This window comes from Pelophylax lessonae, assembly GCF_965119305.1.
Source record: "Pelophylax lessonae genome assembly, chromosome: 6".
Lineage (NCBI taxonomy): Eukaryota > Metazoa > Chordata > Amphibia > Anura > Ranidae > Pelophylax > Pelophylax lessonae.
Genome location: NC_138773.1, coordinates 77,579,091 through 77,591,133, shown reverse-complemented (window position 1 = coordinate 77,591,133; position 12,043 = coordinate 77,579,091).

Here is a 12,043-nt window from a genome sequence, read left to right as displayed (position 1 = left end):
TAACCATTATCACCGGGACTGAAAGAGAATAAACCTCTAGAAATAGTTGTCACCAGAACATCAATGGAGAGGAAGTTTTCTAGAAAGGACAACCGTCAGAGAAGATTTTCTTAATTTGTCTACAATCTTCCCAATAGGATACAGGTATAAAAAAAAAATAAAAAAAATTATAGGAGTTTAAACTATTCATTGCTCTATCCAAATGTTTTCAAGTACTTTAGGGCCCAAATACACTTTTCCACTGCAATGTGTTTTGGTAATGTGCCTGTTAGTGAGCTGCAGTGACATTCATTTGCAATAGGAAAACACAGCTCCAAAACTGCATGAGTTGTACCACACAATGCACAGTAAAGTTCTACAATTCATTAAGGTAAATTAAATGAATATACAGTATGTATATAAATTACACACACCTTAGTATGCTGTGCCAACTGCAGAAAAGTCGAAATATACAGTGCTCTCCAAACAAAATATCCCAGTGAATATACAACCATAAATAAAGGTTTTCCCATAAAATATCAATAAATAAATGAACAACAATCAACAGTCTATCACTGAATCAATTGTGATTAATATCTTGAATCAATTTATAGTACCACATGATGACTTATATCTTGACATTTCACTCTTATGAACCTGAAAACGTAGGTCCAGTGCACTTTCCCCACTGGGGATCAATCCAACATCTACGTCAATGATATCACCAATGTTTCTCTGTGTTATGGTCTGGTCATCTTAAGTAAACTCACATTAGGAAAACTGGACATGCTGCCCCTTTTAAGGATTCGGTTTGTATTCCCTTCGCACTCTGCAAACAAGCTCACAAGAGCTACCATTTATTGTGGTGCAAAAATGGTGCATGCCTTTTTTTTAATGTTTTGCTGCCTTGCCATCCCGTTTATTTGAATGAACTCCTTGAACACAATGCATGTTAATGCACAAAAACAGCATGTTAATGTATGTGTGTTCATGGGACATACCAGGATGCCAAGGTCTGAATGGGACCTTAAAGTGTAAATACAACTTTTAACAAAAAATGAAAAGATGAACACCCTCCCCACCCACCCGTTCCCCACTGTACTTAACTCTGAGGGTGATTAGATGTCACTACCTACGCAGCCGGTGCAACCAATTAGAATCGTTCTTCCGGCATGGATTCGAGGAATTTTGATTAGTCATGTACTGGCAGTTGACCTCTTTGACCAATCGGAATCATTTTGATCCATGCTGGAAGCCCCTTAGGAAGGAAGAAGAGCAAGGCTTTCAAATCCCTGAGGGATTTGCATGGGCGGTGACAGCTAATTATTCTTGGAGGTAAGTGCAGTGGTGACCGAAGGGGGTGGAGAGGGTGTAGGGTGTTAGTTCACTTTTTCATTTTTTTGTGAAAACGTGAACTTATACTTTAGGATTTTTACCTAATTTCTCCCTGAGAATGCACATCAGAAAGGCCTGAGAAATAATAATGCTGAGTAACAGTCTATGGACACCTAAGATTCTGACTGCCTAGACTGCAGGCCAGTGTTGCCCCTTCCATAACTTCCATATTTCACTTCATATCTTTGTTGAAGCAATAAAATGAATTGGGTAAAACTGGAATGTGCCCCTGTGTCTCTTATAGAAACCAATATGTTGTTTTTCCACAAGTGGGAAACCAACTTCATTTCTGGCAGATCAACGGGTATCTTTTCTGTTCTTTAAAAAGGCAAAACATGGGGAACTGTATGTGTATTGCAGAGATATACTTATTAAATGTTTTGTTTAGTCTGCCAAAACATACACTTTAAAGCTAAATTCTTGGTATGGATATTTTATACATAGTTACATTGGTCCAGCTTGGACCATATACCATACCTGGCACATACCCCCAAGAGCTGGAAATCACTGTAGTAGACCTAGCTACACCAATTATTTTAGTAATATAAACTGCTAAATACCTTTTCTAATCAGCAGTGTATAGCAGTCTTGTGACTTCTATCAGTGTCTGGTTAAAGCTTGTAGGAAGAGTTTTTATCCAAAGGCTCTGTCATATCAGGAGATGGATTGGGGACAGTAAAAGAAGGGGAGGATCTGAGAAGACAGAATAAAACAGCCTTCGGGGGCATTAACCCCTTAGGTTCCACAGTGAGTATAACAAGCATATACAGACTGATTTTACTGTTGTGGGTTTAGTACCTTTTTAAGGAAGTTAAGGCAGGGAAGTTTGGACAGTGAACGGGGCTGAAAGGAGAGGTCATGAAAGAAGGGACTGATAGTTGCAACAGTAAAATTGAAGGAAAAGTAGGAGGAGGGGACATAGGTGAAGGAAATCTGAGTTGAGTTTTGGACAGATTAGGTTTGAAGAAGTGGAGTGGCATCAATATTTGATATGTAAGTTTAGTGATGCACAAGAAGACAGAAGGGGTGACCTGAGAAGTAGAGAGTTAGATTTGGGTATAAAGATTTACTTTGGGGTTTGGACTCATTGAGAACCTCTGTAGCCCTTATTTCACCACACATCTTGGTAATGAAAATGGAATCCATATGGGATTGTTTTATTGGTTCCATATTCCTACGGCAGCAAGATTTGGACAGTGAATTGATGTGGGGCTGAAAGCAGAGGTCAGAATCAAGGATGATATCTAGCACCCTGGCATGAGAGAAGGGACTGATAGTAGAGACACTAAAAATACTAAAGATGGAAATAAACCTAAGAACAAAATGTAAATGGGGTGCCTACATAAGTTTTCTTTTTCCTTTATTTTCTGCTGATAATTCTCCCCATAACTCGCTTCCTTTCCTGAGGTGACAATGCTTATTCACAATACCGTATCTATGGAAGAGAAATGTTGTCACCATAGGAAAGTAATGTGTTTGGGCTAGATCTCTCCTATCATCTCCAAAACATAAAAGAGAAGTATCCTAAGTCCAGAAAGGTCCATTTGAAAACAATGGTAGCTGCTAAAAGTCAGCATGGGCAAAAAGCACATAAATCTGGATTTGTGGCAGCATTAATAGGAATTTTTTTTTTTTTTGGCTTGATGAAAAGCTTTTGATGGTTTTTAAAGCTTAACTCCAAGAAAACAGCAAAATACACATCTAAAATACACATAAGGGAGCTTTTTTTACCTGCCAAAAAATGTACATTTCTGTCCATCTAGTCCTAAAATGTGCACAGTTCTGCTACACGGCACAGCCTTTCTGGCAGCGAAGGAGATCTGAATTTTCTCTGCTGCAATTAAAGGAAATCTATAGTCACAGCATACACTTTCATTTTATAACATCAGCATTGTAATAACAATACAAACAATAGTTCTTTTTGACAATCCAATATAAGCCTACTTGAGAAGTATCCTTTCTTGTTGTGATTGTTGCCTGCCTACCGGCTATCTCTTTCCACAACTTCCAGGACTTCCTGCATGCTTTGCAGCTTCTCCTCTATTGTTTACTTTCAATTTCTAAAGACTATGCGTCCCATGGTACCTTGCTGCCCAAAAGCAATGATTCCTGTACTGACCCAGCCTCCCGAAACTCCACCTCTCAGCACATCTGTAGTTCAGACAATAGGCTCTGTGCATTCTGTGACACAGCAGTTCCTACCCACAGGGCATAGTGAATACATATGTAGCGCCCCTCCTGGCCAGTGTGGACTCACCTCCAGCACAGGGAAGAGGGTTAGCATTACCAGGGTGGATCCATGGCCGCAGTAGCATCATGAAGGGAGCCAGTAATTTTAGTCTTTTTAAAGTTTGCTTGTTCCAACTCTGTTAGCATACAAGGTTTGTATTTAATCAGCAACAAATACTATATGTCATTGTTGTGTGCCTATTACATTGTATGACCACTGGATGGCAGTGTTACATTTGTGAGTTCATGTTTTGTCTATGCCTCAAAGAGTAATAAAGAAGAGTTCCTGCTCAGAACAGGAAGCAGTGTTCTTAGTGAAACAACAGACTGTCTGCCTGTGAATTTTTTTAGCCCCAAAAGGTTATATCTAACAGGTTATGGGCCCAGGACATGTTACAGAAGCCCAGGATATAATACAGATTACCCCTGGATATAGCCAGATACAGTGAGCTAAAGCAAGTGAGTACAGGAGACAGCAACAGAAAGACAAACAGCAGAAATGGCTGCTGCCATCCCCTCAGCAAAGTTCTCCATTGCAAATCTGACAAATCAGAACTACCAATCTTGGAAATTCAAGATGAAAATGCTGCTTATAAGAGAAGGTACATGGAAATGTATAAATGAATCAAGACCTGCACAGCCCGCAGAGGAGTGGTTAGACAGAGATCAGAAAGCACAGAGCACAATCTCCCTGTGCATAGATGATGATCAAATCATACATATATGTAACTGTCAGACTGCTAAAGACATGTGGGAAGAGTTACAGAAAGCACATGAAAGAGTTAATCTCAGCAATAAACTGTATTTAATCAGAAAGCTCTATCAGACTAAGCTACAGAAAGACCAGGACATGCAGGAATATATAAGACAGACCTTAGAGATGGTGGAGAGACTGAGAGGGATTGGAGAAGAAATAAAAGATTTCCATGTTGCAGCACTGTTATTAAGTGGACTTCCTGAAAGTTATGAGACACTTGTCACAGCTAGGGTTGAGCGAACACCTAGATGTCCGTGTTCGACGGGTTCGGCCGAACTTTAAAAAAAAGTCCGGGTCCGTGTCCCGGACTTTTACCGAACTTTTCCCGGACACCGAACCCCATTGAAGTCAATGGGGACCCGAACTTTAAGGCACTAAAATGGCTCTAAAACACCAAAGGAAAGGGCTAGAGTGCTGCAAATGGCAGCAAAACGTAATTAAGAGCATGGCAAGTGCTCTGCAAACAAATGTGGATAGGGAAATAACTTAAAACAACAAAAAAAAAACAGAAAAATAAAACAATGTTCTTCTTCATCTCTGAAGGACGAGGCCCATATGGAGTAGGAGGGAGGTTGAGGTGGTGGTGGATGTGGCGGTGACATAGGCGTGCGCACAGGGTGTGCTGGGTGTGCCTGGGCACACCCTAATCACCTAGGGCACATAGCATTGCCAGTGAGGAGATGGGAAAGATCTCCCTGGGACCTGCTCTGCTCTATTTCTCCTTGCCTACAGGTACATGGCCCCGATACATTACTCTCCCTGCTGGCAAACACATGCATGTGTATTTCAACTTTGGGGTGCACACCTTAATGCAATAGGCTGCGCACACCTATGGGCGGTGTAGGTGGAAGCGGCGGTGGAGGAGGACCAGGGCCGGATTAACAGCATCATGGGCTTGGTGCTGAGGATTTTGAAGGGCCTTAAGGGCCGTGCCTTGCCATGCACCCAGAGGAGGAAGGGTGCAGCCATGCATGCCTAATTCAACATGGGATGCTGTCTCTGAAGCCCATAAACACATCCATGCATCGCCAACTGTCCCTCCTTGTCCGGCCTTCACGCTGTGTGGGGAGGTTCTGAGGGTGCTGCCTGGGGAAGCGAGCATAGAAGCCAGACTTCTGTGTTTACAAGTGACAGAAGAGCGGTAACAGTGAATATGGCCAACCCGGGGCCTATATAAAAGGTAGGGGCCTGGAGCTGCAGCTCCAATAGCCCCTACATTAATCTGGCCCTGAGGAGGAGGACGAGGTAGCCAACACTGCTTCTTTTCAAAAATTTTAAATGAGGGTACACCCCAAAAGAGTGAGAAAGAGCAAAAATGGAACAATGGGTGGGTAAGGTCGGTATCCATTGCTATTCTGCATAAGGTACGGAAAAGTCCCGTGGGATCCATGCCTGGTTCATTTTAATGAACGTGAGCTTGTCCACATTGTCTCTGGACAGGCGGCTGCGCTTGTCTGTTATAACGCCCCCAGCCGTGCTAAATACCCGTTCAGATAATACACTGGCTGCAGGGCACGCCAGCACCTCCAAGGCGTAAAGGGCAAGCTCAAGCCATGTGCCCAATTTGGAGACCCAGAAGTTGAAGGGGGCAGACCCGTCATTCACTACATGTAGGCGTGTGCACACATACTGCTCCACCATGTTGGTAAAATGCTGCCTCCTGCTAAGACGTTCCATCTGAGCTGCTGGTGCTGCTGTTTGTTGTGGCGTGCTGACAAAGCTTTTCCACATTTCGGCCATGCTAACCCTGCCTTCTGAGGTGCTGGCGGTGCCCTGGTTGCGTTGGCGACCTCCTCCTCCTCCTCCTCTGCCTTGTGCTTCCACTGTGGCCCCGCTGTCAGATGGGAATGCCAGCAGCATGGCGTCTACCAGCGTGCGCTTGTACTCGCGCATCTTGCGATCGCGCTCCAGTGAGTGAATTAAGGACGGTACGTTGTCCTTGTAACGGGGATCCAGCAGCGTGGCCACCCAGTAATCAGCACAAGTTAGAATGTGGGCAACTCGGCGGTCGTTGTGGAGACACTGCAGCATGTAATCGCTCATGTGTGCCAGGCTGCCCAGAGGCAACGAAAGGCTGTCCTCTGTGGGAGGTGTATCGTCCGTGTCCTCTGTATCCCCCCAGCCACGCACCAGTGATGGCCATGAGCTGGCCTGGGTGCCACCCTGCTGTGAACATGGTTCCATCTCCTCCTCCAGCTCCTCCTCCTCCTCATCCTCCTCATCCTCCAGAACTGTGCCCCTGCTGGACAATTGCGTCCCTGGCGTTTGCGTGTGCAGGAACCCACCCTCGGAGCCCCTTGCGAATGACTGCCCTGAAAGCCTTGGAAATGTTACCTCTTCATCCTCCTCCTCCTCCTCATCCTGTGCCACATCCTCTTCCATCATCGCCCGAATTGTTTTTTCAAGGAGGCATAGAAGTGGGATAGTTAAGCTGAGAACGGCGTCATTGCCACTGGCCATGTTGGTGGAGTACTCAAAACAGCGCAACAAGGCACACAGGTCTCGCATGGAGGCCCAGTTAAATTAAATAGCGGAATAGAAATTATGATCCAAAAAAAGTGTATGTATATCACACGTACACAACCACACTGGGCCCCAATTACTATTGTTTGTACCCCTAAAAGGCTAGATGAGGAGTAGGGGGAGTATGGAACAGGCAGCACCCTCAAACCTTCAGAAGTATGAGATGAACCCCAACAACTTGGAAAGGTGGATCTCTCTCACACGTACCGACACAGACTATCCCGCAATTCAATTGATCCTCAAAGGTTTTTATTGAATAGCGGAATAGGAAATATGATCAAAAAAAGTGTATGTATCTCGCACGTACACAACCACACTAGGCCCCAATTACTATTGTTTGTACCCCTAAAAGGCTAGATGAGGAGTAGGGGGGGTATGGAACAGGCAGCACCCTCAAACCTTCAGAAGTATGAGATGAACCCCAACAACTTGGAAAGGTGGATCTCTCTCACACGTACCGACACAGACTATCCCCCAATTTAACTGATCCCCAAAGATTTTTGATTAAATAGCGGAATAGAAAATATGATCCAAAAAAAGTGTATGTATATCACACGTACACAACCACACTAGGCCCCAATTACTATTGTTTGTACCCCTAAAAGGCTAGATGAGGAGTAGGGGGGGTATGGAACAGGCAGCACCCTCAAACCTTCAGAAGTATGAGATGAACCCCAACAACTTGGAAAGGTGGATCTCTCTCACACGTACCGACACAGACTATCCCCCAATTTAACTGATCCCCAAAGGTTTTTGATTAAATAGCGGAATAGAAAATATGATCCCAAAAAAGTGTATGTATATCACACGTACACAACCACACTGGGCCCCAATTACTATTGTTTGTACCCCTAAAAGGCTAGATGAGGAGTAGGGGGAGTATGGAACAGGCAGCACCCTCAAACCTTCAGAAGTATGAGATGAACCCCAACAACTTGGAAAGGTGGATCTCTCTCACACGTACCAACACAGACTATCCCCCAATTTAACTGATCCCCAAAGGTTTTTGATTAAATAGCGGAATAGAAAATATGATCCAAAAAAAGTGTATGTATATCACACGTACACAACCACACTAGGCCCCAATTACTATTGTTTGTACCCCTAAAAGGCTAGATGAGGAGTAGGGGGAGTATGGAACAGGCAGCACCCTCAAACCTTCAGAAGTATGAGATGAACCCCAACAACTTGGAAAGGTGGATCTCTCTCACACGTACCGACACAGACTATCCCGCAATTCAATTGATCCTCAAAGGTTTTTATTGAATAGCGGAATAGGAAATATGATCAAAAAAAGTGTATGTATCTCGCACGTACACAACCACACTAGGCCCCAATTACTATTGTTTGTACCCCTAAAAGGCTAGATGAGGAGTAGGGGGGGTATGGAACAGGCAGCACCCTCAAACCTTCAGAAGTATGAGATGAACCCCAACAACTTGGAAAGGTGGATCTCTCTCACACGTACCGACACAGACTATCCCCCAATTTAACTGATCCCCAAAGGTTTTTGATTAAATAGCGGAATAGAAAATATGATCCCAAAAAAGTGTATGTATATCACACGTACACAACCACACTAGGCCCCAATTACTATTGTTTGTACCCCTAAAAGGCTAGGAGTAGGGGGAGTATGGAACAGGCAGCACCCTCAAACCTTCAGAAGTATGAGATGAACCCCAACAACTTGGAAAGGTGGATCTCTCTCACACGTACCAACACAGACTATCCCCCAATTTAACTGATCCCCAAAGGTTTTTGATTAAATAGCGGAATAGAAAATATGATCCCAAAAAAGTGTATGTATATCACACGTACACAACCACACTAGGCCCCAATTACTATTGTTTGTACCCCTAAAAGGCTAGGAGTAGGGGGAGTATGGAACAGGCAGCACCCTCAAACCTTCAGAAGTATGAGATGAACCCCAACAACTTGGAAAGGTGGATCTCTCTCACACGTACCAACACAGACTATCCCCCAATTTAACTGATCCCCAAAGGTTTTTGATTAAATAGCGGAATAGAAAATATGATCCCAAAAAAGTGTATGTATATCACACGTACACAACCACACTAGGCCCCAATTACTATTGTTTGTACCCCTAAAAGGCTAGGAGTAGGGGGAGTATGGAACAGGCAGCACCCTCAAACCTTCAGAAGTATGAGATGAACCCCAACAACTTGGAAAGGTGGATCTCTCTCACACGTACCAACACAGACTATCCCCCAATTTAACTGATCCCCAAAGGTTTTTGATTAAATAGCGGAATAGAAAATATGATCCCAAAAAAGTGTATGTATATCACACGTACACAACCACACTAGGCCCCAATTACTATTGTTTGTACCCCTAAAAGGCTAGGAGTAGGGGGAGTATGGAACAGGCAGCACCCTCAAACCTTCAGAAGTATGAGATGAACTCCAACAACTTGGAAAGGTGGATCTCTCTCACACGTACCAACACAGACTATCCCCCAATTTAACTGATCCCCAAAGGTTTTTGATTAAATAGCGGAATAGAAAATATGATCCCAAAAAAGTGTATGTATATCACACGTACACAACCACACTAGGCCCCAATTACTATTGTTTGTACCCCTAAAAGGCTAGGAGTAGGGGGGAGTATGGAACAGGCAGCACCCTCAAACCTTCAGAAGTATGAGATGAACCCCAACAACTTGGAAAGGTGGATCTCTCTCACACGTACCAACACAGACTATCCCCCAATTTAACTGATCCCCAAAGGTTTTTGATTAAATAGCGGAATAGAAAATATGATCCCAAAAAAGTGTATGTATATCACACGTACACAACCACACTAGGCCCCAATTACTATTGTTTGTACCCCTAAAAGGCTAGGAGTAGGGGGAGTATGGAACAGGCAGCACCCTCAAACCTTCAGAAGTATGAGATGAACCCCAACAACTTGGAAAGGTGGATCTCTCTCACACGTACCAACACAGACTATCCCCCAATTTAACTGATCCCCAAAGGTTTTTGATTAAATAGCGGAATAGAAAATATGATCCCAAAAAAGTGTATGTATATCACACGTACACAACCACACTAGGCCCCAATTACTATTGTTTGTACCCCTAAAAGGCTAGGAGTAGGGGGAGTATGGAACAGGCAGCACCCTCAAACCTTCAGAAGTATGAGATGAACCCCAACAACTTGGAAAGGTGGATCTCTCTCACACGTACCAACACAGACTATCCCCCAATTTAACTGATCCCCAAAGGTTTTTGATTAAATAGCGGAATAGAAAATATGATCCCAAAAAAGTGTATGTATATCACACGTACACAACCACACTAGGCCCCAATTACTATTGTTTGTACCCCTAAAAGGCTAGGAGTAGGGGGAGTATGGAACAGGCAGCACCCTCAAACCTTCAGAAGTATGAGATGAACCCCAACAACTTGGAAAGGTGGATCTCTCTCACACGTACCAACACAGACTATCCCCCAATTTAACTGATCCCCAAAGGTTTTTGATTAAATAGCGGAATAGAAAATATGATCCCAAAAAAGTGTATGTATATCACACGTACACAACCACACTAGGCCCCAATTACTATTGTTTGTACCCCTAAAAGGCTAGGAGTAGGGGGAGTATGGAACAGGCAGCACCCTCAAACCTTCAGAAGTATGAGATGAACCCCAACAACTTGGAAAGGTGGATCTCTCTCACACGTACCAACACAGACTATCCCCCAATTTAACTGATCCCCAAAGGTTTTTGATTAAATAGCGGAATAGAAAATATGATCCCAAAAAAGTGTATGTATATCACACGTACACAACCACACTAGGCCCCAATTACTATTGTTTGTACCCCTAAAAGGCTAGGAGTAGGGGGAGTATGGAACAGGCAGCACCCTCAAACCTTCAGAAGTATGAGATGAACCCCAACAACTTGGAAAGGTGGATCTCTCTCACACGTACCAACACAGACTATCCCCCAATTTAACTGATCCCCAAAGGTTTTTGATTAAATAGCGGAATAGAAAATATGATCCCAAAAAAGTGTATGTATATCACACGTACACAACCACACTAGGCCCCAATTACTATTGTTTGTACCCCTAAAAGGCTAGGAGTAGGGGGGAGTATGGAACAGGCAGCACCCTCAAACCTTCAGAAGTATGAGATGAACCCCAACAACTTGGAAAGGTGGATCTCTCTCACACGTACCAACACAGACTATCCCCCAATTTAACTGATCCCCAAAGGTTTTTGATTAAATAGCGGAATAGAAAATATGATCCCAAAAAAGTGTATGTATATCACACGTACACAACCACACTAGGCCCCAATTACTATTGTTTGTACCCCTAAAAGGCTAGGAGTAGGGGGAGTATGGAACAGGCAGCACCCTCAAACCTTCAGAAGTATGAGATGAACCCCAACAACTTGGAAAGGTGGATCTCTCTCACACGTACCAACACAGACTATCCCCCAATTTAACTGATCCCCAAAGGTTTTTGATTAAATAGCGGAATAGAAAATATGATCCCAAAAAAGTGTATGTATATCACACGTACACAACCACACTAGGCCCCAATTACTATTGTTTGTACCCCTAAAAGGCTAGATGAGGAGTAGGGGGAGTATGGAACAGGCAGCACCCTCAAACCTTCAGAAGTATGAGATTGTGTTCACTGTACCCCACAAAGATTGAGTTCACTGCACCCCACAATGATTGTGTTCACTGCACCCCACAAAGATTGTGTTCACTGCACCTCACAAAGATTGTGTTCACTGTACCCCCCAAAGATTGTGTTCACTGCACCCCACAAAGATTCTGTTCACTGTACCCCACAAAGATTGTGTTCACTGCACCCCAAAAAGATTGTGTTCACTGCACCCCAAAAAGGATGTTGTTCACTGCACCCCAAAAAGGATGTTGTTCACTCCACCCCAAAAAGATTGTGTTCACTGCACCCCACAAAGATTGTGTTCACTGCACCCCAAAAAGATTGTGTTCACTGCACCCCAAAAATGATTTTGTTCACTGCACCCCAAAAAGGATTTTGTTCACTGCACCCCAAAAAGGATGTTGTTCACTCCACCCCAAAAAGATTGTGTTCACTGCACCCCAAAAAGATTGTGTCCACTGCACCCCACAAAGGATTTTGTTCACTGCACCCCAAAAA